This window comes from Castanea sativa, chromosome 1 (assembly GCF_040712315.1).
Source record: "Castanea sativa cultivar Marrone di Chiusa Pesio chromosome 1, ASM4071231v1".
Taxonomy (NCBI): domain Eukaryota; kingdom Viridiplantae; phylum Streptophyta; class Magnoliopsida; order Fagales; family Fagaceae; genus Castanea; species Castanea sativa.
In genome coordinates this window covers 8,970,409-8,985,389 of record NC_134013.1, presented here as the reverse complement: position 1 = coordinate 8,985,389, position 14,981 = coordinate 8,970,409, and positions in this window count along the sequence as shown.

Here is a 14,981-nt window from a genome sequence, read left to right as displayed (position 1 = left end):
TGTTTTGTTTGATTATTTTTGGTAAAGAAGGAATGTATTAAAGAAAACTAAACAACAAGAACAGATTCAGGACAAAGCCTGTTAACAGCCAAACCACAGGCCTCAGTCTCAAAAACTAAAAAGGTCCACAAGCGGACTAGAAAACACAATAAAATAAGTGCCTAATTTAGCTAAGAAGTCCGCACATCTATTGGCTTCTCTATAAACATGTTTGAACCTTGTCTGGGGAATCTGGGAAACCAAGTGCTTGCAATTCTCCATAACAGATGACACAGTAGTGTCAGAACAATTTCACGAATTGAAGGCTTCAACAACGGCTTTTGGATCTAGTTCAATATGCACAGCTTGGGCTTGGATTTGTAAGTAGAGAAGAAGGCCATCTCGGAGAGCCCAAAGCTCCGCCTGGAAACTGGAAGCTTTCCCAATCTTTCTTGCGAATCCTATCACCTAATTGCCATTGCTATCTCTGACTAATCCTCCTCCACCAGCCATCCCAGATCCTCCTGCTGCTGAACCATCAGTATTAAGAGTCAGCCAACCATCCCTCGGTTTCTCCCATCTTATACTCTTCAAAATCAGCCTTTTGGGAACTAGCTGATTACACGCACAGAAGGCAAACTCCAAAGCACGGTTCAAGATTTCTTTGGCCAGATTTGGGTTCGAGGTTTTATTCCTAAACACATGATGGTTTCTGTCTTTCCAAATCATCCAAATGGCAAAAAGAAAAGTCTGAAACCAAGGAACTTGACCTGAACCATATTGCTGACTTGGTTTGGCATTTAAACTAAGCCATTCTTGCAGATTTTGGTTGGAGAAGAAACTGTCTGTTGCCTACCTACCCAGCTCCAGCCACACTCTCTTGCTAACAGGACAGTCACGCAAGGTATGAAGAATGGACTCTGCTTCTCTGTGACATCGGGGGCAGCTGGCCTCAACCTGTAAACCTCTAGCCATCAAACATTGATTAACTCCGATGCTGTAATGCATACATTTCCAAACAAAGTTTTGAATTCTCGGCATGGTTTTCAACTTCCAAATCCAATTACCCTTGAAAGGAGCATCCCATCTGGATTCAATGGTTAGTAAATATGCACTCTTAAGGTCAAAACCTCCTCTCGGCGAGTACTTCCAGGCTAGTCTATCTTCCATTCTGGTAGTGATAGGAATGGGCGTAGCTTTAAGTTCTTCACTGATCTCCCTTAGGAAGACCATCTGAGGGATATTCCAATTCCAGTTGCCTACACAATTTACAACATCCTTGATCTTCAAATTCGAGGCTTCCCGAGCTAAAGGGCCCTGGATAACATTTCTCAGCGGACCAAGAGTAGTCCTAGTAGCCTAGTAAGTAGAAAGTAGCCTAGTACCACAGACGTCATACCACAATCACATAACTATAGATACATTTATTCGTTTTTTTATGAGAGAGATTGATATATTTATTATATAATTAATTTTTAGCTTTGTTATTCTAGTCATGCATGCATTAAAGTATCAGTGTCCCACAACAGCACAACTACTACAGTGGCTTTAAGCTTCATCAACTGTCCTATTTAAAATTTTAATAATAGTTTCTATTATATTTAAAATTGATAACAATGGTTTACTATTTGGTTTAATTAAGTGATTTAACTACATTTTTTTTTATAATCAGTAAGGACTAGTTTAGTATTATTGTTTAAACAATAGTTTTCATTATTTAAACACCACAAACACGTGTTTTCACAATATTTTTTCATCCACATGTATTTCAACAACACTTAAACAATATTATTAGAAATTTCTTATCAAACAAACCCTAAATCGACTCTGACATTGTTATGTACTTTTATATATATTTGTTTATTTATTATGTTTGATATGGATTTAATTTTTTATTTATCTTATGAAAGATATAATATGAAAAATACATTTGAAATATAGATAATAATATTTATATAGGAATTAATTTAGTCAATTTTGTATTTGTATTAATTTAATATATTTATTTACATTTTAAATAACTATTACATTAATTATGACTGCAATCTCAATTTGATTCCTTTCCATTTTCTTCCTTTCAAACTAAACAAAGTATTAACCTCGCACCGATGAAATCTGTAAAAGTCACCTGTATCCCAAATTTAATATGAATGGACCAAAGGATGGGACATCGCGAGGAAAGAACAAACAGACACATTCTCTTGGACCCGGCCTAGTTAATGTACTGAAAGTGAAAATACAAAAAGAAACGCACATGTATAGTTATATATATATATATATATATAAAATAATAATAATTAAAAAAAAAAAGGACTTTGTTAACAGGTGTCAACCAGCACCTATTAATGTTAGCATTTGCAGCAGTGTAGCTAAATAGCTATATAGCTATTTTAGTTACACCAAAACATAAAAAAGATGGATGCAATAGTGAAGCTATAGCAAAAAAAATTAGTTTCTCAGCTACAATGCACATCTAAAGATAGATGTGCACTGTAGCTCAAAGGTAAAAAAAAATTATATATATAAATAAAAAAATTTTTTTTTTTTTCTTATCCGGATTAAAATAATACATGTTTGTTTTTTTATTATTATTATATTATTCTTCCAACCATGCCTCTCTCAAGCTCACTCTCTCAAACTTTCACCTCTCTGTCTCACTGCCGCCGACCCGACTCATCCTCAACGTCACCGCCCACTGATTGCCACCAACCACCATCACTGGTTAAAAAAGAAAACACATAAAACAAGAACCCACAACCCACTACCAGCCACCACCATTGGGGAAAAAAAAAAAAACACACCAACTACCACCAATCATAACCCACTTGCCACGAAACCCACTCAACAACCAACCACTCAACCACCGCCACAGCCACTGTCACCACCACCACCCACAACCTCAACCCCCACCCACCAAAATCAAAACCAAATCACAAACTCAAACCCACAACCGCATCACCACCACTAGCCAGGAAAAGAAAAAAAAAAAAACAAAACAAAAACACCAGCCACCATTAGCCACTCAATCAGACCCATGAAGAATAGATACTGAAAATCAAATCAAACCACCAAATACCCATGGCCATCGAAGCACAAACCACTGAAAATCCTATTGGACCACCGAACCACCAAAAACCACAGTGAGATAGAGGGACAAGCAAGAGAGAGACATTTTGGATTCAGTAGCAAGATAGAGAAGAAAGGCATTTTGGGTGAGAGAGTTGATTTCATATGAGAGAGAGAAGGGGAGAGAGGCTAGGCATTAGGTGAAGCCACGTGGGTGATGGGAAATTTTAGAAACAGGGAGAAGCAAAGGACACAAAAAAAAGAAGAAGAGAGGCACGCATGTAGAAATAAATTAACATATTTATATAAAAAAAAATTAGCTACATTGAGCTAATTGCGGTGGCGGTGGCGGCAGCGGTGGTAGTGGTAGCAGTAGCGATTGCAGTTGCGGGTCGTTGTGATTGTTGTTTATTGTAGTGGATATATTATTTTATTGTAATAGATATATTATTTTATTATGATGTTTATATTATTTTATTGTGTTGAAAATTAAAATAGATCTACTGCTGCAGCATGTTTTGTAAAGTGAGTAGGTAAAATAGATAAAGTAACTTTTTGTGGTGTCAAATAGCTAAATTTTTAGCTCTACTGTTGTGGATGCTTTTAGACGTGTACTTTTCAGCTGCATAGGAAATTGGCAAAGTTTTACTTTTCAGCTGTGGTTGATGATGAGAAATCACTTTAGATTTTGTTGATTTACTACGTAATGATTATATTGAAAAAGATCGAAGCTGTGGTATTTATTTCACTCAAGATTGGGTCTCTTTACTAGGTGTTCTGCCCGTGGCTTCAGGGGGTATTCACGTTTAGCATATGCTTGCTCTGACCGAAATCTTTGGAGATGATTCCGTACTACAATTTGGCGGCTTTGGTTTCTACAATAATTATAGGACAAAAATGTTCTTTTTAACACACCTTTAACACATTTCTCTCCATTTCACTTTTTATTTTCCAACGAATTTCACTTTATCAATATTTTACTCTTCATCTTCTTTTACTTTACCAGTATCAAACTCACTTTCTTTCACTTTACCATTATCAAACCCACTTCCAAAAAAAAAAAAAAAAAAAAAGATGAAGAAAAGTTCAAGTGTTCAATGAAGGATTAAACAATTATTTGCAAGGTAAAATAATTTTATTTTTTAAAATATATTTGAATATGAGGTTAATCTTATTTTATTTGTATCATTTTTTTTTCATTTATCCTAAAATGTGATGTGGATTGTTTTAATCTTGTTTTAATAAAGCACCAATAAATGAGAATTTAGTTATAAGTGAGACTCATCAAGTTGTTAAAAGGAATTGTTTTAACTTAAATGAATTACTTCAAGAATGAACTATTATTTTATTTTATTTGAATCACTTTTTTTTATCCTAAAATATGATATTGAGTATTGATTGTTTTAATCTTGTTTTAATGTAACACAAATAGATGACAATTTAGTTGCAAGTGAGACTCATCAACTTGTTCCAATGAATTACTTTGACTTAAATGAACTACCTCAAGAATGTACCATTGTTTTTTTTTTTTTTTGTAATCCATATTTTATTTAACGTATAATATGATATTGATTTTTTTTATTCTTGTTTTAATATAGCACAAATTGATGATGATTTAATTGCAAGTGAGATTCATGGAAGTGTTTCAAGGAATTGTGTTGAGTTAAATGAGTTTCTGAATAACGGAAAAAATAATAACACATGTGGAGGGGAAATAATTGATTAGAATGAATGTCCAATAGATGAGATGGGGGTTATTGAAGAATATGAGGATATAAATTCAATAGAAAATGAATTTGAGCCTTCTGTTGGTCAATGTTTTCTTAATGAAGAAGAAGCTTTCATTTTCTATAAAAATTATGTGAATCAAAATGGTTTTACGATTCAAAAAAGTCGTTTGGAGAAAAAAAATGGAGAAATAGAAAGACATTATTTCTTTTGTTATCAGGAAGGTAGGCAACCACTAAAAATGGTGGATCCATCTAAGGAGTAAGGAAATAGAAAGTCTTTAAAATGTGGATGCAAAGCACATCAAACTATTGTATTGCGAAAGTCAATAGACATTTTTCCGAAAGAATGGCATGTCACTATTTTTGTTGTAGATCAAAATCATGAATTGTTGTCCCCCTTCAAGTGTACAATTTCTTCTGGCCAATCAAGTTATCACTGAAGATGATAAAAATTGTATTCTCTTATACAAAGAAGCTAGACTTTCAATTAGAGAAATAATACATGTCATGGAACTTAAGAAAAATGTGAAACATTGACATCTCCCATTTTTTCAATGGGATATTTGTAATCTTTATGTGTAAATGAGAAAGATGCATGCTGTGAATGATGCTATGGATCTCTTACAATTTTGTAAAGTTGCTAAAGAAAGGAATTCTAAGTTTCAATATGCATTCAAAACCAATGAAAAGAAAAGGTTAGAGCATATTTTTTGGTCGCACCCTCATAGTTTTGATTGGTACCAAAAATATGGAGATGTGGTTGTTTTTTATACTACTTACAAGGTAAATGCTTATGATATGCCTTTTGGTATTTTTGTTAGTGTCAATAATCATGGAAAGTCGATTCTCTTTGGTTGTGCACTTCTTCGAAATGAAACAACTAGCGGCTTTCGATGGCTAATGAAGGTAATCTAATTATCTTATAAATTTGTACAACTATTTTTCCATTTTATTTAATTAGCGTTTTGTTTCTTGGGTGAAAATGGTTTGTTTGTATTGGAATTCTTGGTGTTATTTTCTGCTTGTTTTGCGTGGAATTGAAAATGGAATTTTGGGTTTTGTATAAACTATTAGATGAGTGAGAATTGAGATTCTTCTTTCTTTTTGTATGTGAAAGAAGCAAAACCAATTAGAAATTTGTGAGTAAATGGGGATAAATACTATTTGTTGTTTCAATAAAAGTTTACTTATTTATATTATAAAAAAGAGCTAATGTGGGTAGTTGTATTTTTAATTGCTGCATGGGGTGGAGTTCACTTTAGTCGAGATGCAATTTTTCTTGTTTATATTAATGTATTGTTTCCCCTTGTTCATGAAAGTTGCAATTTATTGGGCTAATTTTTGTGCTGAAAAGTCTAAATCCCATGATTAGTAGCTAATATTAATACATATCATTTGAAATGTTTACATATTCTAATAATTTTTTTTATTAGCAAAATTTTGCATGTTTAATGAAGAAACAACCCAATGCAATTTTGACAGATCAAGATCCATGGATTACAGAGGCAATAACAAAAGAATTACCACTCACAAAGATGAAACTAGTCAAAAGCACAAGGTCTTTTGGGATGGTGAGGTGACTAATTGTAGTTGCAAACATTTTGAATTTTGGGGTATACTTTGTCGTCACATTCTTAGTGTATTCCTTCACAAAGATTGTTACCATATTCCACCATTGTATTTACCATCTCATTGGTGTTGTGAAGCCTCATTAAGTGAAAAAGAATTGCTAGTGTTGGATGATGAAAATTTAGTAGGCAAGGAAAATGTGATTGATGCCAATGTTAATAGTGTGATTGATGGAGATTGTTTCATTAATTGTCCTCCGTTATCAAAGACAAAAGGATGTCCAAAGCAAAAACGAATGAAAGGCGGAAGAGAATTAGGAAAGCAAAAGAAGACTTGTGGGCTTTGCAAGCATGTTGGTCATAACACCTCTACGTGTCCAGAGAAAGACTTGTACTTCCTCAAATAGTGCAAAAAAAAAAGGAAAACGTGTACTTCCAAGTGAAATGGGATTGAATCCAATACTTTGTTTGAAATGTTAGGTAGAAGCTCTTGAACTTGTATTTTTGAATTGGGATTGAATCCAATATTTTGTAATTTTTGACAATCTTATGCCATTGCTTCTTCCCCCACTATGACTATGTTATGCCATTGTTAATTGATGCTTCTCTTGTCTTTTTTTTCTTTTTTTCTTTTTTGGGTGTTATATTGTCATTTTGAGAATATTATGGCATTGTACTTAACTGTTTTGGTTAGTTAAGTACTCTTATTGATTTTGACCAGTTGTGATCATGATATTTTAAATTATACTAATTATGGTTAAATATTCTTGAAAAATGAGCAGCAAAATTTAAAAAAAAAAATTTGTAAGACTACAATTGCAAACTATTGCTTAAATTTTATATCAAACGAACCAACTAAATTTACTTCTCAAAGATGAAAACCAACTAATATTAATATAATATTAGTCTAATGGAAGTTTATAACAGCCTTTTTATTTATATAATACACAGATGTCAAGTATAATAAATAAATACTCAGGAAGATAATCATTTTTTGATCCCACATAACTAAGACTATATGGAATAAGTTTGTAATTTAAAGTGAAATTTGTTTTTGATATTTTTAGTTTACATAGAGGTCTTTTCAACACTTCAACATTGTTTAAGGCCCATTAGATTATTTCTATCCATTAGGTTGATTGGGGGTTTTTTTTTTTTAAACCAACCTAAAGCAAATTTGGGTTTTTAGTAGGATCTTTCATGATTGTAGGATCAGTTAGATTTTACCAATCCTACTTACAATCCTAAAAATGCACGATCTTAGTCGTCTTACTAAAGTAGCCCTACTTTAGGGAGAAAAATTACAAGACCATAAATTTTAGGGGTGTATTTTACACTTTAGCCTTTCTCATATATTGTAAAACCATTGACTACCTATTTTTACCCCTTCACAAATCAATGAATTTTACTACGAATAGAATTATTAATTATAATAAACTATAAAATTTTTATCATATTCACGAGCTTATTCACATATATATATTATCATGTTTGAGCTTAGCTTGTTTAATAGTCAAGCTTAAATTTGGCTTAATTTTGGTTTATTTGTTAAACAAATGAACATAAATAAGAGAAAATGCAAGATTCTTTTTCCTAGTTACAATTTAAAGACAAAGCAAAAGAAATATATAGGAAGGATGTAATCTAAGTCTTAAGTTGTGTCAAGTTTGAATTGATAATTTTTTCAATTCATCTGACTCAAAGCAACCCACCATATTTTTAAGTTTATTTTGTTACCCTTATTTTAATTTTAAGTTTGATTTATTTTTGAGAATTGGTTTTGATGAATCTAGAAATTTGGAATATATTTAGGCATATTATGTGAATTTAATAATATATATTGAAAAGAGACTGCTTGCAAGAGATTGAACATATATAAGTATAACCAGTCGACCCAATCCAACCAGAGCCATGTATGTTTATAAGAGATTAAATATATAACTTTATTTTGATTTTTTTTTCCCTTAACTGTGCCACTGATTTTATCTATGTATTCTTTTTTTTTTTTAGATAAATTTTTTCTTTAAATATTCCAACTCATGAATATTTGAATTTAGGAGTCTTATTTCTTTTTTAAAAAGTTATTTTTTTGGAGGCTAAATAATAATAATAATAATTAATAAATAAATAACAAATGGTTGACATTACCTTCATGTTGCGCCTGACATAGCCATGCAGGAAAGGGGGAAAAAAATAAAAGATAAGGATGAATGAAGAAACCAAAGGAAGGGGGAGAGATAAAAAGGAGATGGTAAAAATGGTTGAAACGGTATTTAAGTAAAAGCTTGCAATATTTGTTGTTTTTTATGCCGCCTGACATGAATCATTAATGTGTTGTTGTTTTTCTTGATTTCCCAAGCTAATTTAGTAAAATCATGTAGACTTAATAGGTGTTGTGCAGCACCCGTTAACAAGACCCAAAAACAAAAAATACTGTGAAAATATTGTCACAATTTATTGTAGGACAAAGTTTAGGTACAAAAGGCTACAACCTTACTCAATATATTTTTATTAGAGGTGAATTTTGGCAAAGTTACCATTGGATTATATCTTCTTCTTATATCCTTCATGTTTGCAAAATTTCTAGAAAATTAAAGATCAATAGCTATGTCATCAATAAATTTATTAAATTACAAGTTTTTTTGTAATTTAAAATTATGCATAATATATAAGCTTATAGATCATATAGTAAATAATATCTGATTGACACAAAATTTGGCATGTGTATTAGGAGCATGTAGCACGTACAATTTAACGGTTAGATTTTCAAAATATGTAGTAATGTTTATTTTACTAAGTAAAGTTGTAGCCTTAAGTTACAACCAATTTTGTAGCTAAACTTTGTCTTTTAAATTTATCATCTCCAAACTTTTTAAACTAGTGTTATTTTTCTTTAGAAGTTTTTTTTGCTATTTACACAATATTTTCATAACAATTTCATAATAAAGTTTATGCAATAAGTTGTTATTAGTTCTTATCTAGACCTCTTAGTGACATTAATATTTTTTCACCTACCATTAATGAAAAAAAAAAACTAATGAAAACTAATGAAAAAAAGATGGGAAGATCAATTAAGAAATTAAAAGATGAAAAAAGAAGATGAAGATTTGCAACCAAACAAATAAGGAAGGATAAGAGAACATAAATTCACAAGTGCATTAGAGGAAGCTCAAATCTTAAATTTTCTTTTTCAACTCTTTACCCTTTATTTATTCTACTATATGAGGCTAGGGGTGTGAAACCAAGTCGTCGATCCACCAAAACCGATCCAATTCAACCCTACCTATTAGTTTGGGTCAGTTTTTAAAGATTGGTGGGTCAGCAAATTCGCCTAACTAGACCTACCTATATTAAATCTATATTTTAAAAATATTATATAATTTTATTATTTATTCTTTTCTTATCAACCGAGTTAGGATGGAGCTATATGATATCCTACTAACTTTGAAGCACTAATAAAATAGTTTGTGTTAGTTTGGTAGTAGGCTCAGGCTTTTTTGGTTATAAATTTGCTCTTATTTGTATCAGTGTTGTTTGAATGCTCAATTAAATTATTACTTTTTTTGAAGAAAATTCTAACCCGATCTAAGTGGGCTAGGTTGGGTTTGATCTTTTTTCAATCTGAATATGGTGGATTGAATTGAAAATACTCCTCAACCCCAAGAAAAATATTAATTTTGATTGAATTGTTTATGCTATGGGTACACCAAAAAAAGAAAGTTAAAACAATAACAAATACATTAAGTTGTCAAAATTGATACTTTAAATACCAATAACATTCACTTGATACTTTAGGGACTAAAGAACTAGTAGATAAATATTAGGGACTAACAATGTAATATCAACATGGATTAGAGTTTAGGTTGGAATCCCTTATAAATGGGCAATTTAAGCATGATTTAAATTTCTTCAAGAATATTTAATTTAAATTATTATTTATTGAATCCCTTATAAAAATTTAGGTAAATTCATTATAAAAAAAAAGTAGGAAGAAGTGTTTTAGTACAATGACATAATTGTCAAAGTGGAAATGTAAAACCAAAAAAATAACACAAGAGAAGCGTCAAAATTAACAAAGACATTATATTGTCAAAATTAAAAAACACGATAATGTCATTTTTTTTCTTCTTTTACAAGCTCAAGACTTTATGCCTAAAATTTCAAAGAAAATATTGGATTCAATCCAATTTCACTTTAAGTACTTTTTTTTTCACCCCATTTGAGGAAGTACAATTATCTTTCTCTGAACATGTTAAGATGTTATGACCAACATTCTTGCAAAGGCTACAAGACTTTCTTTTTCTTTCCTAATTCTTTTCGACCTTTCATTCGTTTTTTGCTTCGGGCAACCTTTTGTCTTTGAGAGCCGGGGACAATTGATGAAACAATCTCTATCAATCATATAATTAACATTAGCATCAACCACATTTTCTTTGTCCACTAAATTTTCATCAGCCACCACTAGCAATTCTTTTTCACTTAATGATGCTTCACAACACCAATGTGGTGGTAAATACAATAATGGAATTTGGTAACAATCTTTATGAAGGAATACACTAAGTACATGACGACAAAATATACCCCAAAATTCAAAATTCTTGCAACTACAATATGTCATCTTACCATCCCATAATCCTTTGTGCCTTTGACTAGTTTCATCTTTATAATATTGTAGCACAATTCAATACTATTTTCTTGAAGTATCGAATATTGTGTTGCTCTCTCAAACTCCTCTTGAAAAATCTTGAAAGCATAGGACGTCAAAACACTATGTGCTTGGTCTTCTAACGATGACATTGATCTTAAAGAAGAACCTCTATATGTCTCCAACATCGCATCACATGATTGTGTTTGCTCAATTTCTTCAATGGCAAGATCAATCTAAAATTACAAATATTAAAATAAATTAAAAACCTTGGTATGGCACATGAAGACTACAAATATTAACAAATAAAAAACACTATACAGCAAAAGAAATCAATGGTAAATTATGGCGTACTTGTTTGATGAGTTGGATCAAGTTTGTGTGAGAACAACCAAACCGTTTAATAAATGTATTTATACTTTCCAATATTCCAGTTGTTGTCATTCCACCAAAAAAATTCCCATGAAAGTAACATGGTATCCAAAAGTGCTTGATTTGATATAAACCAATTACATGTTTGTTAATAAGCATGTCATGTTTTGTCATAACTTGAAACCATTGATTGTCAAAATCTTCACATGACTCTAACTTGTATAACTTATAAAAGCCCATGCACCAATTTGAATATTGATTACCACGAATTGATGTCTGTCAAAATTGTCTTGAGTTAATTCTTCATTAAGCATGCAAAAGTATGCTAATCAAATACAAATTTAATAAAGCATGAAAATATTTCAAAAGATATACGTTATTATTCTACTAATTAATCAAATAAAATTTAAAAAATAACTGCACAAATTTATAAGACAAAGAATATACCTTTGTTAACCATTGAAAGGCACCTATTGTTTCATTCTGAAGAAGTGCACAACCAAAGAGAATTGTCTTTTCATGATTATTGACACCAACAAAAATACCAAAAAGCATATCATAAGCATTCACCTTATAAGTAGCATAAAAAACAAACACATCTCCATATTTTTCATACCAATCAAAACAATGAGTAGGTGACCAAATAAATATGCTCCAATCTATTTTCTTTATCAGTTGTCAATGCAAATTGGAATCTAGAGTTATCTTCTTTAGCAACTTTGCAAAATTGTAGAAGATCCATGGCATTATTTTTTGCATTCTTCCTCCTCATTTTCACATAAAGATTACGAATATCCCTTTGCAAAAATAAAAGTTGTCCATGTTTCAAATGTCTCTCAAGGTCCATAACACGCATTACCTCTCTAATTGAAAGTCCAGCTTCTTTTAATGAGAAAATGTGTTTTTCATCATCTATAGTGATAGCTCGATTGGCTAGAAGAAATCACACTTCCAAAGGAGAGAACAAATCATGATTGTGGTTTACAACAAACTTAATGACATGCCATTCTCGAGGAAAAATATCAAATAACTTGAGCAAAATGATACTTAAATGAGCTTTTTGTCCACATTTTAAAGACCTCCTATTTCATTGCTCCTTAGATGGATCCACTATTTTAGTGGTTGTTTACCTTGTCGATGACAAAAGAAATGACATCTTACTATTTCTCTCTTTTTTTTTCTCAGTACAACCTTTTCTAATTGTAAAACCATATTAATTTGCATAATTTTTATAGAAAATGAAAGCTTTCTTCACTAGGAAAACATTGACCAACTATAGGCTCAAACTCATTTTTTATTAAATTTATATCTTCATGTTCTTCAATAATTCTCATTTTATCTATGGACATTCATTCCAATCAATTATTTCATCTCTATAAGTATTATTATTTTTTTCCATCATTTGAAAGCTCATTTAATTCAACACAATTCTTTGAAACACTTCCATGAAACTTGCAATCAAATCATCATCAACTTGTGCTATATTAAAACAAAAATTAAAAAAACAGTCAACATCATATTGTATGATATATGAATTATATATAACAAATAAAATGAAAAAATAATAGCTTCTTGAGACAATTTATTTAAGTCAAAACAATCCATTGGAACAAATTGATGAGTCTCACTTGCATCTACATTGTCATCCATTGGTGCTTTGTTAAAACAAGAGTTTAAAATATAAACATCATATTTGATAACAAATAAAATAAAAATTTACAAATAAAATAAAATTATAATACCTTCTTGAAGGGGTTCATTTAAGTCAAAACAATTTTTTGGAGTAAAGTAACGTGTCTCACTTGCAACCACATTCCCATTCATTGGTGTTATAATACATGTATTAGAAATAAAAATTATCATATTAATTTTGGTTCTATATTAAAACAAGAGTTTAAAAATATTCTATGATAAATGAAATGTAAATCACAAATAAAATAAAATTATAATACTTTCTTGAAGTGGTTCATTTAAGTCAAAGAAATCTTTTGCAACTACATCCTCATCCATTAGTGCTACAATATACGTGTATTAAAAATAAAAATTAACAACATATTAATTTTAACCTATTTTTAAAAAAAATTGTAAAGTTTTAGACCCCTTGAAATGAGTGAATTGCATTTTGCCAAATCATCAATAATTTGAATAAACATCAAAATAGTAATAATTCATATTTTTTATATATTGATTACGTGAGAAAATTTAGTCCACCAATTTCAAAATGGATGAACTAGATTTTACCAACTCCATATTAGTTACCTCACAAACTCTAAAAGATTTTAATTTCCTTCCAACTATGTCTTTTTTAAACTATGTGCAACCATATATATATATATATATATTCTAATTTTACTAACTCAACTCAACCCAATTGTTGAAGAGTATTGTAATTCAACTAACACTTTATCTGAGGCTTCCAAGTGAAAAAAGCCAATTCCATCCTCCTCAATGACAATCTCCCAGCTCACCCAAATCCACCTGCGATCCCACAAAAAATACAGAAAACTTTATGAAAAATCCCCCTGCCCCAAAAAATCCTACAATTCATCTGGAAAGTTTACACTCAGCCCTCCCTGTTAGAAACATCCTTATCAATAGAGGTCTAAATTGTTTGGATATCTGTCCTTTTTGTCAAGGAGATAGGGAAACTTTAGAGCACTTGTTCCTCAACTGCCATTTTGCTAGAGTTGTTTGGTTAGGCAGTGAAATAACCATTCGTACTAATATTCTGCCCTATCACACCGTCTCTGATTGGATTTGTAACTAGCTACAAGGAAGCCAAAAGGAAATCTGAATTAAGATCTGTATCCCTACCTTGCTTGTTACCCTTTGGTGTATTTGGAATCATAGAAATGGCGTAGTCTTCGAAGGGAAACTACCCAATGCAAGGGAGGTTATTCTAACCGCAAATGCTTTAACTCTCAGGTACAATGCTGCTTTTTTTGAAAATCTTACAGGTCAAGATCAAACATCAAAGGAAGAAAACCAACACCTTTCCCCGGTTTGGCCCTGTCAAGAAGTTTGGCAGCTGTTGTATCTAGTTGCAATTTCCAGCAAACTAACTAAAGGAAGATGAGGTGTTGCCCTAATTGGAAAATCAAAGGAAGGAAATCCAATTGTTAAAAATACATTTCTCACAGCTTTCCTAGATCCTAAGAAGGCAAAGCTTGCTGCAATCCGTGAAGCACTCCTTTACACAACTCATTCAAGCCTTCAAAGGGTGGTGATCCTAACTGACAGTAAAGAAATTCAACTCTTCTGGAGATCTAAGAGCTACTGGCCTTGGTGGATTGATAGTTTAATAGATGATATTCATAATATTGTTAATCAATACTCTATGTTTGTTGTCATTTTGAGAGCTCCGGACTCTATCTTAGCTGATTGTAAGAAACTTGCTAATATGATGGCAAGTCAGACTCCTAACTCTGTGATGTAATCCTATTTGTTTTGGTATAAAAAATAAATAAATAAATAAAAACCCTCCCCATTATTATAACTAATTAAAAACAAAAAAACAAAAAAGCAGCAAGCCCAATCCATCGTCCAAGGCCGAGGTTGCCCACCTCAATGGGCCTACTATGTGAAACCGAATAAAAAAAAAGGTACAGAAAACTTAAAACT